The 18,792-nt window shown below is 37.8% G+C and overlaps 1 protein-coding gene across 3 annotated transcripts in view; it reads left to right on the top strand.

Moving 5' to 3' along the window:
* Positions 1 to 18,792, top strand: part of tln2a (talin 2a) — an 82,138-nt gene that overhangs the window by 19,013 nt on the left and 44,333 nt on the right. For 2 of the 3 annotated variants that reach the window (XM_016680264.1, XM_007569257.2), the window contains exon 2: positions 4,140 to 4,188. The exons of the other annotated variant lie outside the window; for it this stretch is intronic. The gene's annotated coding sequence lies outside the window, so the exon portion shown is untranslated. The remainder of the gene's footprint in view (positions 1 to 4,139; positions 4,189 to 18,792) is intronic. 3 annotated transcript variants of the gene reach the window in all.

The raw sequence follows: 18,792 nt of genomic DNA, 5'->3' as shown, positions 1-18,792 counted from the left end.
AATTGATACATGCTGCCCCTTTGGCCTGTGTGTAATCCAGCTGTGTTGGCTCCGTTTGATCTTGAGGCATCACGGTGGGCAGTTTTATGAAAGGCTCCTGTTTGGAGCTGATGCAAGATGTTTCCCAGGCACCTTTTTTTTGTGACTTGTTCCCACTTTGCCCCCGTCTGCACAGTGTGATTAATGAAACTGCAGGACGGAAGAAACAATGAATTCCCGAGTGACAGGCAAAGCTGACCAGCTGTGATCTGCTTCACCGCAGGCAATGCTAGATTTTAAAAGGGGCTTTCAAGCTTAATCACTTTCCTTTAATTTCTTTTTTTTTTTTTTTTTTAATTTGGCAGATTTTTATCAACAGCAAAATGTATTTTTTAAAACTGGTTTTGGTTTCTGAGGATATGGTAGATCATGGAGGTTCATGCTTTGCAGGGTTGGAGAAAGGAATTGCAAGAATGCAAATGTTTTCCAAGTTCTGTGAGGTAATGTTTCTGTCGCAGGGCGGTTTTGGTTTCAACTGTGTTATCACATTCATTTCCTTTTATACAATAATTTATATTTACAAGGATATATATATATATATATATATAATTTTTTTTTAATACTAAAATTGTTGTTTGATCTATAAGTTCCTCTCATGTCCTGGAGAGAGTTTAATAATTAGCTCTGTATAAACCATACATTATCACAGAATATGAACAGTGGTGGGTCCACTTAAGTAAACCTCCACGTTCAACAGTGATATAATTTAATCACATTTTCCTTATGTGCTGGAGGATCGGATCACACGCCTACCAGTGACTGGTTAATTCTTTCAAATGTCTTTTTCCATTAATTTAAATCCAGACTCTAACTCTATGTTCCACAGCTACAGTACTGCTGTCAGATGAATGCTGTGGTGTGAAGCACTTGAACAGAGGTTGTTTATATTGGCTTACTTACTCATTGACTTTTATTTAATAGATAAACCCTTTAAACTAATGTGTAAACCCTATTTGTTTATTAAATACATATTTTAACAGGTGACTATATATTTTTCTTAGATTTTCATTTCTCATGAGTGAACAAAATCACAAATTAAATTAAATTAGGACAGAATCAAGATATGTTATAGAAGCATTGCTGGGATTCAGGTCTTATTTAAAAAAAACAACAAACATTTAAGCTCCTTCTGCCTTCTGGTCTAATCAAAGCTGGAGTTTTGCTGTTTTGGTTTGACAATCTTAAAACATGGACCGATTGAGTTCATAGGTTTGTCTTGAATAGCATCATGGTGCAAAATCAGATGAACAAAGAGGTTGGCCAAGCACTGCAGACCGTTCTTTCTGCCTGCAGCAGCTTCTCAGACACATCTCTGCATGCTGTCATTCAACTGTGGCCCCCATTTGTTCAAGCCTTTTTCAAGAGATTCCTCAAATTTACTGGCAATTTTATGTCTAAAGAGAAACGCATGCTGCGATTCAGAAACGTTATATTGATATTTGCTAAAAACCTAATCAAGGCATGATCTACAAATTGGAGAAATTAGAGAAAAAGCACTAATTGCATTATTTCAAAGGTGGCTCTAGTATTTTTATTCAAATATATTTAAGGTGAATTTGATTGAATCATGTTTGCAAATAAATTATTTTCATTAAATAGGCTTCTCTTGATTTTATGTAAGGTGGAACGTGTGATGGAAGTACCCCCATTTTCCATTTAAGCAGCCTACATTTAACAGCTGAAACCCATCCAAAAATGCCTGACTACTAAGAAGTGTATTAAGCTGATATGATGCAGTGGATTCTGTTTATTTACTTTTTTATTACCTCCTCAGCAGAATTTGATAGGTTCATCACTTCTAAGTAAAAGTACAAAAAAATTAAATCTGTTTTTAGGCTCTTGCCATTGTCAGCAAATCGATGATGCTCAACAGACAGGTCTTTGTTGTTGCCAGTTTCCAGAGCCAAGCTTGAACTGAATTGTTGCACCAATTTAACAATGGTGAGTAAAAGTGCTGCTCCTTCGTCTCAGCCAGTTATTTCTGTTTTCTTTTCATATCTTTGCTCCTGGTTGCATTGCTTTAGCATTTCAAATAATGGACTCTGCAAAATTAGCTATGATCTGGACCCTTTTCACCATGCCAGTAAAATTAAATCAGTTAACTGAATTAAGTGGTGCATAAACTTAAGTGAAATTAAGTGGTGCATAAACTTGAACAGTTCTCCTTGTTCCTTATTCAAGTTCTCCTTGGAAGATCTGAAAGTCTGGAGAGTCTCCATCTATGATGGAAGCAAAGCATCCAAACCAATCCACATTTGGAGCACATTTTACATTGTCAGCATCGTTCCTCTTTCCTGTCAGTGCAGAGGCTGCAGCTTTTGTCATTTCCTCTGGCGATGGGGATGATGCTTTCCTGTAGGGACGGGTACGATAAACCACACTGCTCATTGGGGAACATTATGGATGTTGCAACATTGGTTATTCCTGTCCAATTGCAAACTGTGGCTAACTGCAGCAAATATGAAACTCAGTTAGTTATTATAGAAAGTTGACTGATTGAAACAAAACATCAGCAGTTTCAATTTTCAATGACTAGAGGGGAGGTTTCTTTGCCCTCGTTACCAGAGCAGATTGCCCCGTCACATTGTGTCCAATCAGCTAGCCAACAACCTGTCTAGCTCTGACTAATGTGATCAATTTAAGATATTTGATTGAACAATTGGTGGTATAACTGTGTGCTCTACCTGTTCTTTATAACACAGACAAGTCAGAACTGATTTTTCAGTCTTATTAGCCTACTTGTGTGACTAATCTGAGACCCTAAGCAACTCTGCTTCAATGATATCTTGGTGCTTGCTCTCTGTTGGCTACTACTGATTCACTGAATGTTTACATATCATCTAGAACAGTATAATTGTGTTAGTCTGGCTAAAACCCTGCAGGAAAAGTTCAGTTCAAACACGCCTAATTGCTTTGAGCCTGAAACAATCTCGGATGTGGGCTTTGAAATGGTTCTAACAGAACAAGTTGTTGGTTAGAAAGTTACAGCAGGGCTGCAATACTCTCTTGTAAACACATGTAGAAAATGTGCAAAGGAGGTAAAGTTGTGCAATTCCTCATTTAACATGGCTAGATCTGTTTAGTTTTTTATTTTTATTTTTTTTACATATGAACCAAAGCTTGAAATTTGTGGGCAGAGTTTTGAAACAACAGTGGACAAAACTGATTCCACTCTGTGTGTTCCCTGGTTAACGTAGATCCTAACTTTGGCTTGAGTTTTCTAAAAACAGAAATATTTAAAGCTTAAAGCGATTAAAGCTGGCTTCATTGAGCCCTTTTGTTATCTGCTAAAGCTCCTCCAGCCTGTGTGAACCACAGACATGTCTTGTCTTGATGAAAAGCAAATTTCTTTTAAGTAACTTCTTAATTCCATGTGCTTCCCTTTGTCTTCACTTGAAAATGACTAACCTTGCATCTTCACTCAGAAGAGTGTGACCTGGTAGTGTTTTGGTGCATTTATTCATCAGACACAGATGCTGTTTTTGAGTTTGAGTTGATCAAACTATGAATTGGCTAGTTCTGGTGACCGGTTGATTTCTCTGTGAAACCTTGATTTTAACCAGTGATGCTGTTGGTCAAGAAGAATAAGCCCAATCATAGCAATTTCGTATACTATAAGCCAGTGCTTCTTGGCTAGTTCTCCCTTAAAAATTAGATTTTAGCTCAAGGGACTTCCTGGTAAAATAAGGTGGTTTATTTTCTTCTTCTCTTTAATATATTTTAAGCGAAATACAAGCCAAATTGAAGGGAATCGCAGAGGTATAGATTGCTCTTTTTCTAATGAACATTTGTGGGTTCAGTGTCCTGTAGTTATTTTATACTACAATTTTCAGTTACGTCTTAACATTATTCATGTTTACATTAATCCTTGTTTTATGTGGCTTGTAACGATGATTTCCATCCATCAGTTTAAGCCAAGGCAACTTCTTTGAGTTATTATGTAGAAAAAAAAGGGATATATATTTTACTAGTTATTTTGCTTTAACTACATCTTCGGATCCATGTTGTCTTTGTTTAGATGAGGCAGTGATTAACATCTTCTACTGAAAAAAGGGGTAAATGTGCTTTTTGTCTCAAATGTCTCACCGTTTGTTTTTCAGCTGTGAAGATCAGCAGAAACCCTCAGACTGCATTTTCCTCAGCGAAAAGGTAGGAAGCAGTTAATAATGACACATGCTGGATGAGAATGTTACTGGAGCTGGATAAACTTGGAAATGTCACTCCAGATGGTCTACAGGCTTATGGAGGCAGAGTTTCTACAGACATGTGATTGCTGAACAGAAGTGTGAAATTTCACATATGCATACCTAAAATAAAGCACTTCCCTGAAAAGTTGGGTCATTAAGTTTGCAATAATCATCATGGCTGGCACAACTTCTATTTACTAATATGAACTGCTAGCAGTAATTGTCGTTACCGGTGCTGTCCTAACTTGCAGGATGAGTGTTGGCCGAGGAAATCATATGACTACTGTGCCGTGTGGTACGTGTTTCTTTTGGAAAGTCTAAATCTGAATATGGACAAGTTTCCAGCAGCTATATGGATATTTGCTGTTAAAGGTTTTGGGCTTTTACATTCTGCAAGCTGTCTGTGTTTCGCATTTCGGTACATATGACCAAAGTTTTCACAGGCTGGATGGTGCGTAAAGTTAGCACATGCTGCCCCTAACCCATCTTTTGCTGCACACTGCGATTCAGCTGGCTGAAAAAAAGACTACTACACTTGCTTCATGCTTTCAATAATGGCAAAATTTGTCCATTTGAGAGTATTTCTAAACCGGGAAAACAAAAGCAATCATGGGGCGAAAATAAAAGGAGCACCACCCAACACTTTTAATGTAATTTCCCACAGAAAGAGAGTTAACAGTTTGCGCCATTAAACATATGCATGCACTTAAAATTGAGGACTGAAACAAAATGGTCTTTAGCTGCATTTCTCAAGAGGAGACATTTAAAGATCACTACATCAGTGCAGATGTGATCTTGTCTGCAGGACACTATAATAACTGTTAAAAACAAATGAAGACCAATGGCTTTTCTATTAATTATGAGTATGCCACTGTTTAGATATCTGTCTGACAACAATGTTGCTTTTCAAGCTGACTTGATGAGCTGATTTTCAGAGGGCAATTAGTTGGAAGCATCTGGTGCCCAGCTTCTCTGTTTCCACGCTCCGCTCCACAAATGACTTTACAGTCGCTCTGTGTTTTAGTTTTGCAGCAATTAATGAGCTCGGATGTTGATTTGCCTCATGCTGCGCTTCAGCAAACAGCTGCATCTCAACATAACTGTGCGTGCTTGAAGTCCTAAGTCAATGTGATACCCACTTTCTGCTGGTCAGAAAGTGGTCTTTGCAGAAAAGGTAGGATGTAAATGATCTAATTCATCTCTTTGTGGACCTGCTAAAAAGGGTTAACTTTCTGCTGTGCCGCAATGCATGCTCGTTTCCTGTGCATTTAATGCTTAATCTTATGTGTTAAGTGGTGAGCTGTGTTAGTTCAGTCACAGCTTTCACCAGATGTTCCCCGTCCATCCACTTGATGGTCGGGTCCAGTTTCTCACATTATTCCCGATGAACCTTTCAGAGTTACTGTCCCTGTATTAGTCAAAGACACTGTATTAGCAGTGGTACATTTTTGTGTCCTTAGTGTCCTTATTATGACATCATTCAGGGTAGAAGAGTTTGCACACTCCGTTTTTGAAGGTTTCCAGCTTGATGGTTGAGGTGTATTCCTCTGTGGGCGACAACTCAAACTCAGAAGAGGTCTGTTTGGGGTCACATATTTCAGCTACGCTGAAAGCTATTTTCAACTTGTGACGGAGCTTTATGATTTCCAGAAACATGACTAAGGACGTGCTCGTGTTGAAATACTTCATGGTTGTGTTTTTTTTTCTTTTCATGCAGTTGATGACAGACTTCGCTCACTGTAGTGACTGTGCAGGCAAGCTCACGTCCGACTATGACCAGATGTTTTGGAAGTATTGAGTCATTGAGCGGCATCATTTAGCGGCACGACCAGATGTGTAGATCTGAGCAGCGCTGAGCTCAGTAATGACTGAGGTGACGTCACGGTTTGCAGAAACCTGCCTGTTTGGGGAATGTCACCATTTTTTTTTTAAAGAAAGTGTCCACTGCGTGTACAGGATGACATCCAGTATGGTACAAATGTGTCATTATTCCTGAACGAGACTGTGACGTCATGTTTAGTATAAGTGGACCCACAGGACGATGAGGTGCCTCATCAGAGGCAGTTCTCTGTGGTTCTTATTCAGTCTGGAAAAATGACTGGCCCCTGGCCAAATGCTGCAGCTCTTTCATGATTTCACAGCAGTTTTTTTTTCCTCGACAAGGCATTTACTGGTAAAGCTTTGTCATGACTCCTGATGGGGGATCACTGAAGCATTCGCCACCTGTTTTTGTTCAAGGCAAAATAGCTGTATTTTCTGGAAGGTTGGGAACCAAGCTGGGGTGCAGCTTGATTGGTCCTCTTGTTCTGCTATGGCTCTAAGGTGTATATATGCACCTTGATTTTACTGAAATAAAAAAAGAAAAAAAAAATAGTATGAAATATACCGTAAGTTAAAAGAAAATACTCTGGTTCTGTTATTGGCCCCCAGTCTTTTGCTGTTTCTGCGTTACAGTATTTTTGTGTGCTTCATTGGCTTTATATACAATCAAGTAGAGGTTATGAATACCCTAAAGCTGTCTGTTTTGAGTCTTTTTAATCAGTTTTTATTTTTTTAAATGGGTCAAAATGACTAAGTAGTGAACAGGGTAGGTAATTGATCTTTATCATATATTTTTGCATGAGTTTGTGTATCAAAATCAAAATAGATGGCATGCATGTAACGGTGAAAATCAGTGTTTTGAAACATTTAAGCAAGCAGTAGGGGTGTATGCCTTTAAATCATGTTATTCATTATGGTCTAATTTAAAAAACCCCCGAAACACCATGATGTAGTTTTACCAAGATGTTTTTGTTCAAACTTATTATACAGAGAAACTCTTATAGTTTGATATTTTTATTGTGCTTTGTCAGAATACTTTACATCTTCAGGTGTAGATCTCTCCAGCCTTTCATTATTTTTTTAAAAATGTATTTACATATTAACCTTTATTCAAACTAGTTCATAGATCTACTCTCCAAACCAAATTACCTCTGTGAAATCACAACCCAGTCCCTATAACTTGACATTGTTTTGTTGCTTAGAGAAATGTTTCTTTTAACATAAACACTGTTCAGATTAAAGTGTTGTAATGATTTCATTTGTTTTATCCATCTGTGCAAGTCACCACATATTTCTTCTAGAACAAAAAAGATTTGTCATCTATGAATGACACACACAAAAAAAACTGTCTTTCATATTTAACTGCTGCAGTGTTTGTCTTATGTGAGACAGTTTTGAAAAAAAAATAAATAAATAAACAAAGGCAATTGTTGGAAGAAATTTTGCTTTTTATTTTGAAATCAGAAGTGCTTTATTGCAAGCATGGCAACATGACCATTCTTACAATCTGTAGAACTAAAAAGAGACAAAATGTTGGATGATTAGTTTTTAGGAAGAAATTTCACTTACCTCAAAGATTTAACACATTAAAAGAGACAAATGCAATTAAGTTAACCATACCTTTAAGACATAGCTATCAATCCATCCACCTGTTGTCTTCAGCTGATATGAGTTTGAGTCTCAAGGACAACATATCCATGTGGGAACCCTGGTGGTCCCTCGTCCTACCAACATCATCCAGGTCATCCCGGTCATTCCAAGGCGTTCCCAGGAGAGATGGGATATGAAGCGCCTCCATCGAGTGCTGGGTCATGTCAGGGTCTCCTCTCAGTGAAATGTGCTCAGAAAATCTCCAAAGGGAGATGTTTTCTAATATGATGAGGCATAACTATCAAACTATGTAGGACATTAACGAAAGAAATCTCTTTCACCCAAGTCAGGATTGCATTTTCAGTGGGAAGATTGTTATAACTTTCTGGCTTTTGAGGTGTTGCCCTGCTACAAAAATGCATAAAAATGCATAAAGTGAAAAGCTCTGTTCGACTAAATGGGATCATAAGCTGAAATGGGGGGGGGGATAAATGAACATTACAAAATATTTTCTTGGTCCATTAACTGTCTTTCTCTCTTCCTCTATGCCAGTGTTTGATGAGAATTCTTCAATTTATCCAAACCCAATTCATTTTGAGATGGAATGAAGCTTTGTGGAATAACAAGTTATTCAGAATACAAGTGAACAGAGATCTCTTCTTCTCTGCTGGGTCTTTCCAACAAATGATCGCTGACACACTCTTAGAGATATGTTTGTGTTAGATCTCAATGTCTGGGTGGTCTGTGTCATGTCTAATGTTTCTTACATCTCTGTGATGGATGGGTGTTACATGGCCCTGCAATAAAGAGTTCAGAAAGTTCACTGAAGCTTCAGGTAAAACTACAGCTGAATACATGAAAGCTTTTTAGATGACACACTTATCCCTTTATACATCTGCGAGTATGTATCTGGATGTCTATAAAATGTTTGAATAATCTGAGGGACACCTGAGTGAAACCATTTTTTTCTTATGGTGCAAATTGCAGTAATAAGACCATATTTTGTCTCATGTATGTTAGTATTTCTAAATTTTATGTGGGTTTAATTTTGCATTTTCTTCAACAGCATTTGACATTGCTTTTTTTTTGCACTTTATGAACTGGCTGTATATTGGGCAGAAGGTTCAGTGGTACATAAACAGTCTGAATGCTAATTTGCTAAAATAAGGAGAAAATGTATCCAGCTTTTCTGCACTTCAAACATTTGGAATGCCGAGGTGAGGAAATGATCCATCTTTACGTGTTTGTGCAGAACTGATGTAAACTTTCTAGCTGTACTGTAGGGTGTATGTTGTATCTGTAAGCTGCAACAGTTGCCCAAACATCAGTGGTGATCAACCTTATTTGGAAATCAAATCTTACTACATTATCAAATGCATATAAAGGTGATTTTGAAGCATTATTTCCAGGGTTTCTATGTAGTCTTGAAAAGTATGGAAATTGTTGATTTCTATGCTTGAATAATATGAAAAATTGAAAGACTTTATCTTAGTCCATTGCTTGTATTTGTTGTTGTTTGCCACAACACAGTTGTTGTTGTTTGGACAAACACAGTTTGTCCAACTGCTCTTACTTGAGCTATTGACAAAAACATATCAAAAAAGCAATTTTACAGCTTTTTAGGGAATCCAGATTTCTATGCTTCCTTTAGAAACAAATTGAGATTCCTTTGGAAATTTGCTAAATAAGGCGATTACTTTTTGCAAAATATGAGTCTAAGGACAATCCAGTCCTAAATTAACAGATCAAAGTTTTTCCATATAAGGAAACAATAAAATTACCCTTCACTTATCTGCCATATCAGAGACCATGCTGATTCAGAATAATAAAACCAGCAAAGGCAAAAGATTTACACAAATGAAAAGAGAAATTTGAAGAAACCCTGTACTTACATGGAGCCACACATTTTCGCATACTATTGAAACACAGGACAGCTATACTGTAGTGTAATGGACAAACTTTCAGCATCAATTCAGAATCAAACTCTGTGTGAATTCGCTTACATTTGATAGTTTCTACATTCATTCATGGAACAGCAAAACCACAGAAATCATTTGGTTGGTTTGTGCAGTTTATTTTTGTACTGGACTATTATTTCATTCAAGTATTTTAAGAAAGGTTCCTCGACTTACACCCTCTTTTCTGATTGGTTGTGTGTAGAAGTTTGGCTGCTTATTCCAGGAAGTGATATTTGTGTGGATGACTAAGCTCTTGGAGCTGGTTGAAGGTTTGCACTTGGAAAGTGTTTGTCCCCAAGCAGTGTGCGTGCGTGTGTGTGTGTGTGTGTGTGTGTGTGTGTGCGCGTGTGCGTGTGTGTGTGCGCACACGTCCTGTGGTGATGTAGCTGCACAGATAACATCATGTTTTGACAGTCTCTTTGCCAGAGGCAGCACTTAATAACCAGTGTAGAGCAGGGAGATTGAACTGAGGTGATGTTAATTTTATGTGTTGGGAAAATTCCCTAATAAAAATTCAACTTTGTTGCAGTTCTGTTTTCTAGGCTGCTACCATATCACCTTATGAGTTGTTTCTGATATTTTACTTGTCATTGATTCCTTTAATTGTCTAGTTGAGTCATCAGCATCTGTGCATGTGCAAAACTGTCAGATATATCAGAATGATTAGTAAGACATGGGCCGTCACTCTGTCTCAAGTGCAGGGATTGATCTATAAACTGGGTTTGTGGGCTGAATGCAGCTAAGATCATTCCACAGATGACTCCTGCAAATCTTGTGCAATTTGACATTTTAATCCATAAATAAATGCAGCGGCAGACACCTTTTGATCGCTATTGTTTTCCCGTTTGGCTGTCCTTGTGAAAAACATCAGATATTAGTCAGGTTACAACCAGAGTGTGTTACCATGGCGATCCGTGGCTGAAGACATCATTTAGTCGCTAAAAAGAAGGTACAGACTGATTCTATGTTTTGCAGAAAACTACAGCCTTCAAGGGGGCAATAATGTGGGACTAAGTGGCTGCTGTGTTGCAAGGTTAACAAGAATTGTGGGCTTTTACATAGTTGTTATATTTAATGGAGTCAAGACATTTAATCATCCACTTGTGATTAATCTTCTCCAGCAGTTCTGGCTCTAGTTTTCTTCATATTGAAACTTAAAAAAAGAAAGAAAAGAAAAGCAGGGGTTAATATATCCCCATGTTAATGTATGATGGTATATTATCTGGAACTGTCAACAGTCTTTTCAGTGGACTAGTGGGACTGTTTGGGCTCCGTGCATGAAACCAGACACTTGCATTGAAGTTGCTGTTGACAGAGGTGCATCACCTGCCTGCTGCTGTCTTTCCCATTCAAACAAGTATAAATGCATAGCATACAAATTGTGCATATGCAAAAGATGCACATGTAGACCAAAGACTTTCCTGCTACTCAGCCTGTTACCTGACTCCTCTGGCCATGCTAATAATTATGCAAAATGTCTTTCTTTCATTGTCCCATGTCAGGTCTTTGCCTGCAAAGCTATAAATTCATCCCACCTGACTGACGTGTAATGATCATTTAAACGTAGTGGTGCAGTGAAAACCCAGGGTGAGGAGGGAACCTTATTTAGTGGTCAAGTTATTGAACAGGAATACGATAGTGATTAGATTAAAAATTGTCCCTACTTCAGCCTGTGTCCAGATTGAGGCTCCTAAGCAGGAGTTCGGTGTCGCACCTTCCTCTGTTCCTCATCGTCCCTGTATTCCCCACAGTCTCCTCCTCCACCGCCGCCATACTTAGTGTGCCGAATAGTGGTGACCTCACTCTGAACCGTGCCGGATTGGTCTTGTGTGACTAAGACTGTGTGCTTTAGATTCATTTCATATTTTCCCAGCGAGCAGCCAGAGTATTGAATGCCTTGTTTGCACTGCATGAGTACGATGAAAGATAAATCAACAGATGCAATCATAGTTATCAACAGCCCAGGTTATTAAGAGAGATGTTTTGCTTGTTCTGGCTCTACATGTTAACGGTTGTGATTCATCATGGAATATTACCTTTGACCCTTTAGCATTATGACTACGTGTGAGGCTGTAGGACGACTTGAGAAAACGCACATTAAATATATATTTGGCCTTATGAAAAGCCAGTAGGCATTTGGAGCAACAGAGGAGGCCAACAACTTGTCAGCTGCACAATTGGTGCTTTTATTGAGCTATACTCTCAATGCAGTATTGATGACAAGAATTTGTCCAGAAAAAATATTGAACTCCTAAATCCCTTACAGCAGAGCGACGTATGTCTTCGTCCAATGTGTTCAATATGTTCATTGAAGCTGTATAATTAGAGACACGCCTGATATATTTTTCCTGGCTGATATTGATTTCCAGATAATATTTCTATTGATTTTTGTTATAACAAAAAATAAAAAAATAAAAAGTCCTGCAGGTTCCTTGAAGAAGGAAGCATTTCTGATTCCAACGGAAACGGAAGAACTTCAAAACCACCTCCGTGTCTGCATACGCCTCTAAACCTCTTTGAAGTGCATCAACACACATGCTTGTGACTGGCGTATTTAAAGAACAAAGAACATTGGGAGTTGTTCATTTGAATATATTAATGAGTATGAAAGATAAAATCTTTTTTCTCTTTTAATATTGGAATTACTGGCCAGGGTTAATGAAGTTTGAGTTTGTATATCTCAGGCTGTTCTATTAAACATCAGACTAAATGAGTCAGGGTTCCCTTTCAGAAAACGATGTATCATTAATTACAGTACATGGTGCTAAAAGCTTAAGAAAAGTAATTTGGGGGAAAAAAAAGTTGTATAAATACATATCAATGACTGTTTAAAAGTAAACTTCTGTAAGATATGAACTGATGTTGCTTCAGAATAATCTTTAGCGTTTTAAATCATCACAGATTCTCATAAAAATCTGTTAAACACAGATGTGATAAAGGCTTTGAACCTTAACAACCTGGTCAATTTTACAAGCTCATTATTCGGCAGCAATGCACTTAAAATAAATGCCATAAAACACACCAGGCTCCAGGAATTATCTATCCATTATAATGAACTTCACATAATTTTTTCCCTTTGCTCCTGAGATTTTATAGGCAGTGATTTCTTATTTGACATTTTCTTTGTTGAGTCTTTAATCATGAATCCCAGCCTCTGAAAATGTATTTTGAAAATGCCATCACAGCACTAGTTTCTTTTTAACACCAGCAGAAATCTAACAGAAGGAATACCATTGCCATATGACATGACTAAATTGTGGTTACGTGATATCACGTATTACCAAGTAAGACTAAGTACTCCTGATTTTAAGAACGAATTGGTAAACTTTTGACTTCAAAGGTTTCTGGTTGGCATCAGTAATCGGAAGGATTAATAACTGTGTCTGGTCATTTTTGTTTCGAGGCTACCACCATGCTCTGTGGTTTATCTTTTTTTGAATTGTGTGGCGTTTTATTATTGGATTAAAGGCCATGTTACTGTAATAGGGCCTGGGCATTCCCACTGGGCTCCGCACTGCTTCATTGATCTGCTAAACAAAAGCTGCATGTTCCAATGCTCAGTCTCATTTTCCTTTTATCTCCTGTACCCTTTGTCTGCCTCTTTGGCTCAGCGTTTTCCTTAAATGAAACTGAATTGCTTATGTCTACACCATGACTAAATGTACCCTGCTTTCTTCTGACTCGGTTTTTTTTTCATCTGTGAACTGCCCTCCAAAATTGGTGTTGTGTGTACAGGTTCAGCAAATATTGTTTGCACTAAATAATCTCCAAAGATAAAAACAACTCAGTCCAACAGGTTGCAAACGTACATGTCTGTAATGTTAAAGTGTTTGGATAGAAGAAACAGAATGTTACTTTTAACAAGTAACAAACTAACTTGTCCTGGAGGACAAGGTTTCCGGTATACAGTATGTTACTATGGTGATGAACCCGGGGACAAAGTGAACAGACTGTCCTGAACTGACCCTCAGTTTGTCCTGAGGGCTGCAGGTCTCAGTTATGGATTCAAAAACCCCAGTTGTGACACATCTGAAGGTTGTAAATGTTGCAACACAGAGCCAAACCATAAATTATGAATTCTCTTTGTGTGATTTCTAAAATTAGGAGGGAATGTGTTTTACTTTAAAAGATTTGCTGTTATCGTGATTTGTTGTTGGTCCAACTTGTTGGATCAACAACAAGTTGTTGGTCCAACCTGTTGTTGTTGGACCAACAGCAAGTTGTTGGTCCAAAAAGTTTATTTTTCTCTCAAGAAAGATTGACAATGATACTGATCCTAATTTTCTGGTCAAATCAGAGCTCAGGTTTTATTTAAAGCTCTCTGATTGTACTACAATAACTACAATATGAAGAGATCCAAGAAAAGCTTTCTAGGTTTCTTGCGGTGAGTGAGCTTTAAATATTTATATTTGTAAATGAGGCAACAGTACACACCATGGTAATCAGAGAGCAAGCACTGTAGGATACGGTTTAACTTTTTTTTTTTTTTTTAAATCTAACAAAACATGATTACAGATTATTCATCTGTCATGGTTAGAAGTCATACACATCAGTTTCTGTGTTAAGTAGAGAATTTAGATCCCCGCTTTAAGATTTTCAGAAATGTCCATGACAGATGGCAAAAAAAAAGATGAAGCAACAACATCACAACTGTGCTGTACTCAGTTCAGTCTTCCTGTTACTTCCTGAAAGCCTGACTCTCTTGTGGGCTTGAAAAAAACCCACTGAAATGTCTTGACTTGACATAAATATACATAGAAAAAAATGCATCTATAATTACACAGTGGTCGTTGTTGAAGATAATTACATTAGTAAGGTTTTGAATGTTGCAGCTCATGGTTTCAGTTGAAGTGTACACCTGAATAATCTCAGGTTGTAGAAGTATTACTAAGCTCCCTGATTGGACCTCATATTTTATTTTATTTTATTTTTTTGCCTCCACCACTAGTTCAAAAAGCCCTCATCTTGAGTTTTGATGTCGTATGCCAAAAACGACCCCATCCAAGTACAAAACCCTCAAGCTAGGCTCTTATTCCACTCTTGGAATTATAGAAATGCTCGTTTAGAAGTAAGTGAGAATAAAAGCTTTCCCAGATTGGGGCCTCTAAGCTCGGAAGGGGACGCCTTCAGCAATTTTCATTCAGAGACTTAAAAAAAAAAAAAGGATGAATACTTGGAACTGGTGTTCAAAACATGAGCACAAATGGCAGTCGGAGCTTGTTGCAGAGCCAAAGATGCAGAGAAACTATCTTTCCTCTTGCAGTCAAAATCTCTTACACAATAGAGCAAGATGGCAATGCTGAGGTGGAATTACTTTAGGGACAGATGGCAACCAGGTGAGTGATTGCTTCAAACTAGAAGTGATTACTTGCTTCTAGTGAAAAACGATGGGTCAACAGAAAAACATTGATTAACATCATCATAAACGATTTCAGAAAGGTGTATATTTACACATTATGTGCATTGAAGGGGCAGTATTATGTAAAACTGACTTTTTTTTAGCTTTACATCATGTTATGTTGTCCCCTCGTCAAAAACATACCTGGAGTGTTGCTCTGACTCTTTCTTTTATGCGTCAGAAATCCTTTAACCTCCTGTGGAAATCGTTCAGCTGTGCAGAATGGCTGGGTGAACCAAGCACCGCCTTTGAGACGCAGCTCCTCCTTCTGCCTCACAGAGCACACGACTCGGCTCCTTCAGCCTAGCCAGTAACGGTTAACAAAGAACTGCACACCAGCTGAGCTCATTATACCAGCTACTTTTCAATGAAATGCTGTAAAAACATTATTCACAAAGATCATTGTTAAAGAGACAGAGGCCGATTTCAGGCCATTAAATCACAAAGTCAATTTTTTTTAAGTCATATTTGATATAACTTCAGTTGTAAATGCTGTATATCACTTGGTTGTGCTATAAAATGGCACTATGTACCTGGAAAACACACAATACTGCCCCTTAAAAAACACATAATTGGATCTTGAATCCTATATTTTCAAGTTGAACTCTCTCCATTAAGTTTTAGTGCATATATACTTCTTCTTGTGTGTTTGGCTACAGTAGCTGTAGATTATATACTCCCAGGTAATGTAATCTGCTCAAGTGCATCATATTTTATAAGCTCATCTTTTTTCTGGCATATTTATTGCCATTGATCAGATGGGAGCAGTCACTGCAAACAGGAAATATGGGAAAGATTGCAGAGACGTGACATGCAGTAAATGTCTCTCTGGCAGCAAATCGAACTGAAGACCCGGTGCTTGATGCAATTTAAGGCCATGTGATTTCCGCCCTAATTACTCTGCCATCAAGTGGCCCAGCAGCTCATTTATTGTAATTCTTTCTTTCCAACTGTTGCAAAGCAAATGTGTAGAGTTGACTATGTTTGAAATACCTGCAAGAAGCAGAAAGATATAGAAAGCATGGTCCAACCTTAAGGTAATATAAGTGAAGAATTGTTTCAGTTTGATTTCTTTTAGCTATGAAGTAATGATATCAGATGCAGCCATTGGATGTTCATTTTGTTTGGATCGATACTTTTATGATTGATCTCATAAAATCATGCTTTTTACATATAGATTTACCATTTTAGGGGATATATCTTTGTCCGACATTCTCCACAAACTCTTCCTCATACGGGCGACTCTGGTAGATCCTGTGATGAAGATGCTGTGAGGTTATGGAAAACCTTACCAAAATTAGGATGGTGTTCCTGAAAATAGACCAAAGTTTCTTAAATTAGACTGAGCTGCTTATTCAATAACCAAAGACTCTCAGTACAAAAAGCAGTGTGTAATAGTGTTTAAGGTCTATACATATGTGAGCTCAGTTAGATTATTTCTTATTTCAGGTCAGATTTAATTCAAATTGAGACTATTATGGATGGATTTCTGTTCTGTATGTAAATGTATTTTTGAAGTATTGCTAACCTTATAAAAATACGTGACTCCTCTACAATAACTTTCAAGTTTTTGTGTGAGCTCTGGGCAACTGTTGAATTGTATACTTATGCAGTATTACCTTTCTTCTCTACCACAATGTATCGGGCAGAAGTATCTCCTCACGTTTTGTGTTGGGTACATATGATACAAGGCTAAATCGCACCTTCAGAGCCTGGCGGAAGATCAAATCGATACAAATGTTCTTCACTTGTTTTATCAGTAACTGGAACAAAATGTTAAGAGGAACACCTTTAGTTTCAGCTTTTACTCCCAACTAATAAAAACAAAGTTAACTGATATTAAGTTTGACAAACCTAGGGAACTGTAACACATAAAGTTTTGAGGCATTACTAGACCCCAGTGGTCTCAAACTGCAATCCTCGATGGCCAAAATCTTGTAAGTTTTAGATGTGTCCCTTGTTTAAGACACTTAAAATAAGTTGCAAAACTGCCTCCAATCAAGCTCTACAGAGCTCTTCTAATGAGCTAATATTGGAACCTGGTGTACTGAAGCAGAGATACATCTACAAGTTACAGGGCAGACGTCCTAGAGGTCTGGAGTTTGAGCTATATGCTACTTGGCACAAAGATTTCAATTCTTTGTCTTCAACATAAAGTTGTATAGATGCCCATTTAATACTCATGTGAACCTCGAGCTTATCTACATTTGAAATAACCATTTCCACTTTAATTAGCATCGTCTTAAATTGGTTTATGTTGCTTGGTCAGTAACGGTCACATAGTGCTGCACAATGTTTTGAAGCTCAGACATCTTCACAGTATCACTGTGTTAAATATAATTGCACATGACTGCTTAGATGCAATTTTTATTTTAGATGCATTTGAACTTTGATTTCTAAAATTTATTACAGTTGGATTGACTTTGCCAACCCTCGATAAAGATCTTAATGACTGATATCCCAGGAAAACCTTTTGATGGTAAAAACAAGAGAACTGTTTCAGTTAATTGTAATTAAAATAATCACGCCAACATTTAACAATATTTTAATCACTTATATCTTGATTTCCAGCATCCCTTCCAGCATTTCTATGCATTTTCACCTAAAAAATAAAGTTCCCCTAGTCCTCCAAGCTTGCATGTGTTTGTCCATAAAGAGCAAGAGGATATGCAGCAGCACATAGAATGAATGGGTAAGCTAGACGTATTTATACTAGAGGTATACATATTTCATATCTCTGTTGTCCTGGAATTTTGTTTCAACAAATCATCTTGAAAATAAGTGAGTTTATCTCAGCCAAGGTGTTGAGTGACATAGTGAAATGCTCTTGATTCCTTTATTAAATGTGATGTGATTCAAATTTAGGTAAAAACCTGACATCTAAAGGCATATTTCAAGTCTTTGACACAAGCACAGAGCTGCCAAGCTCTTTCATTGGCCTAACTGCGCCTCTTTAGACATTTTGTTACTCTGTATACCTTTGTATTTGAGTCAGGCTGCTGACTCAACTTGTTGATCTCATTGTAAGAGAGTGATTTTATTCACAGGTGATGGTGTTTTCATCAGTTCAGACATAAATGCATACAAAAGGCAGTTTTAAGTACTCTGGGAATCCCAGCTCCAGAGCAGAAGGAAAAAAATGTCAGTGGAGTGCGTTTCCGTTTGCTATGTTGGTCTGATGCAGATGAAAGAAGATGCGGCATAGCTGGTGGAGTTCAATTTAAATCTGGTAGAGGGAAGGAAACCTTGTGCTTTTGCATTACAGTGTGCATGCATAAGTGGTTTAAAATTGATGTGTCTCATGGTTGTTTGTGTGTGTGTGTGTGTGTGTGTGTGTTGAGAAAAATGTCATTACTTCCAGCTTAGGTTTAAGGTGGAGGTTTACACAAACTTATCACTGTTGTTGAGGTTTTTAAGTTTGTTCAGCAAAATGGAGGCCTGATGTTGTAAACTGCAAATTGTGTGCAGCTGCTGGCGGGGGGAGGTCGGTGCTGTGTTTATAAAGAGAAGGTTCCTGGATGTGAGTTTGGAAATGTATCCGTTTCGGGTCTGCAGCGAGCTGGTACCTTCTCCACCCTGAACGCCACCTTTCGAACCACTGACTGCTGGTAACGGGCAGCAACATTTGTATTGTACTCTCCGCATGAAAAAACTTTCTTTGATGCCCTCGACTTTTTCTTTAGGGCCACAAATTGCCAACAATTTAGTCAATTACATCATAAAGCCTTTTTTTTTTATTTCCTTTACATCTTTTAGAGATTAATCTCAAAGTTTTATAGCGCTGCCTCCTCCAGGGATG

This window comes from Poecilia formosa, unplaced genomic scaffold (genome assembly GCF_000485575.1).
Source record: "Poecilia formosa unplaced genomic scaffold, Poecilia_formosa-5.1.2 Scaffold238, whole genome shotgun sequence".
Lineage (NCBI taxonomy): Eukaryota > Metazoa > Chordata > Actinopteri > Cyprinodontiformes > Poeciliidae > Poecilia > Poecilia formosa.
Note: the sequence above shows the minus strand (reverse complement) of the source record. Positions and strands in the feature narration are given on the sequence as shown.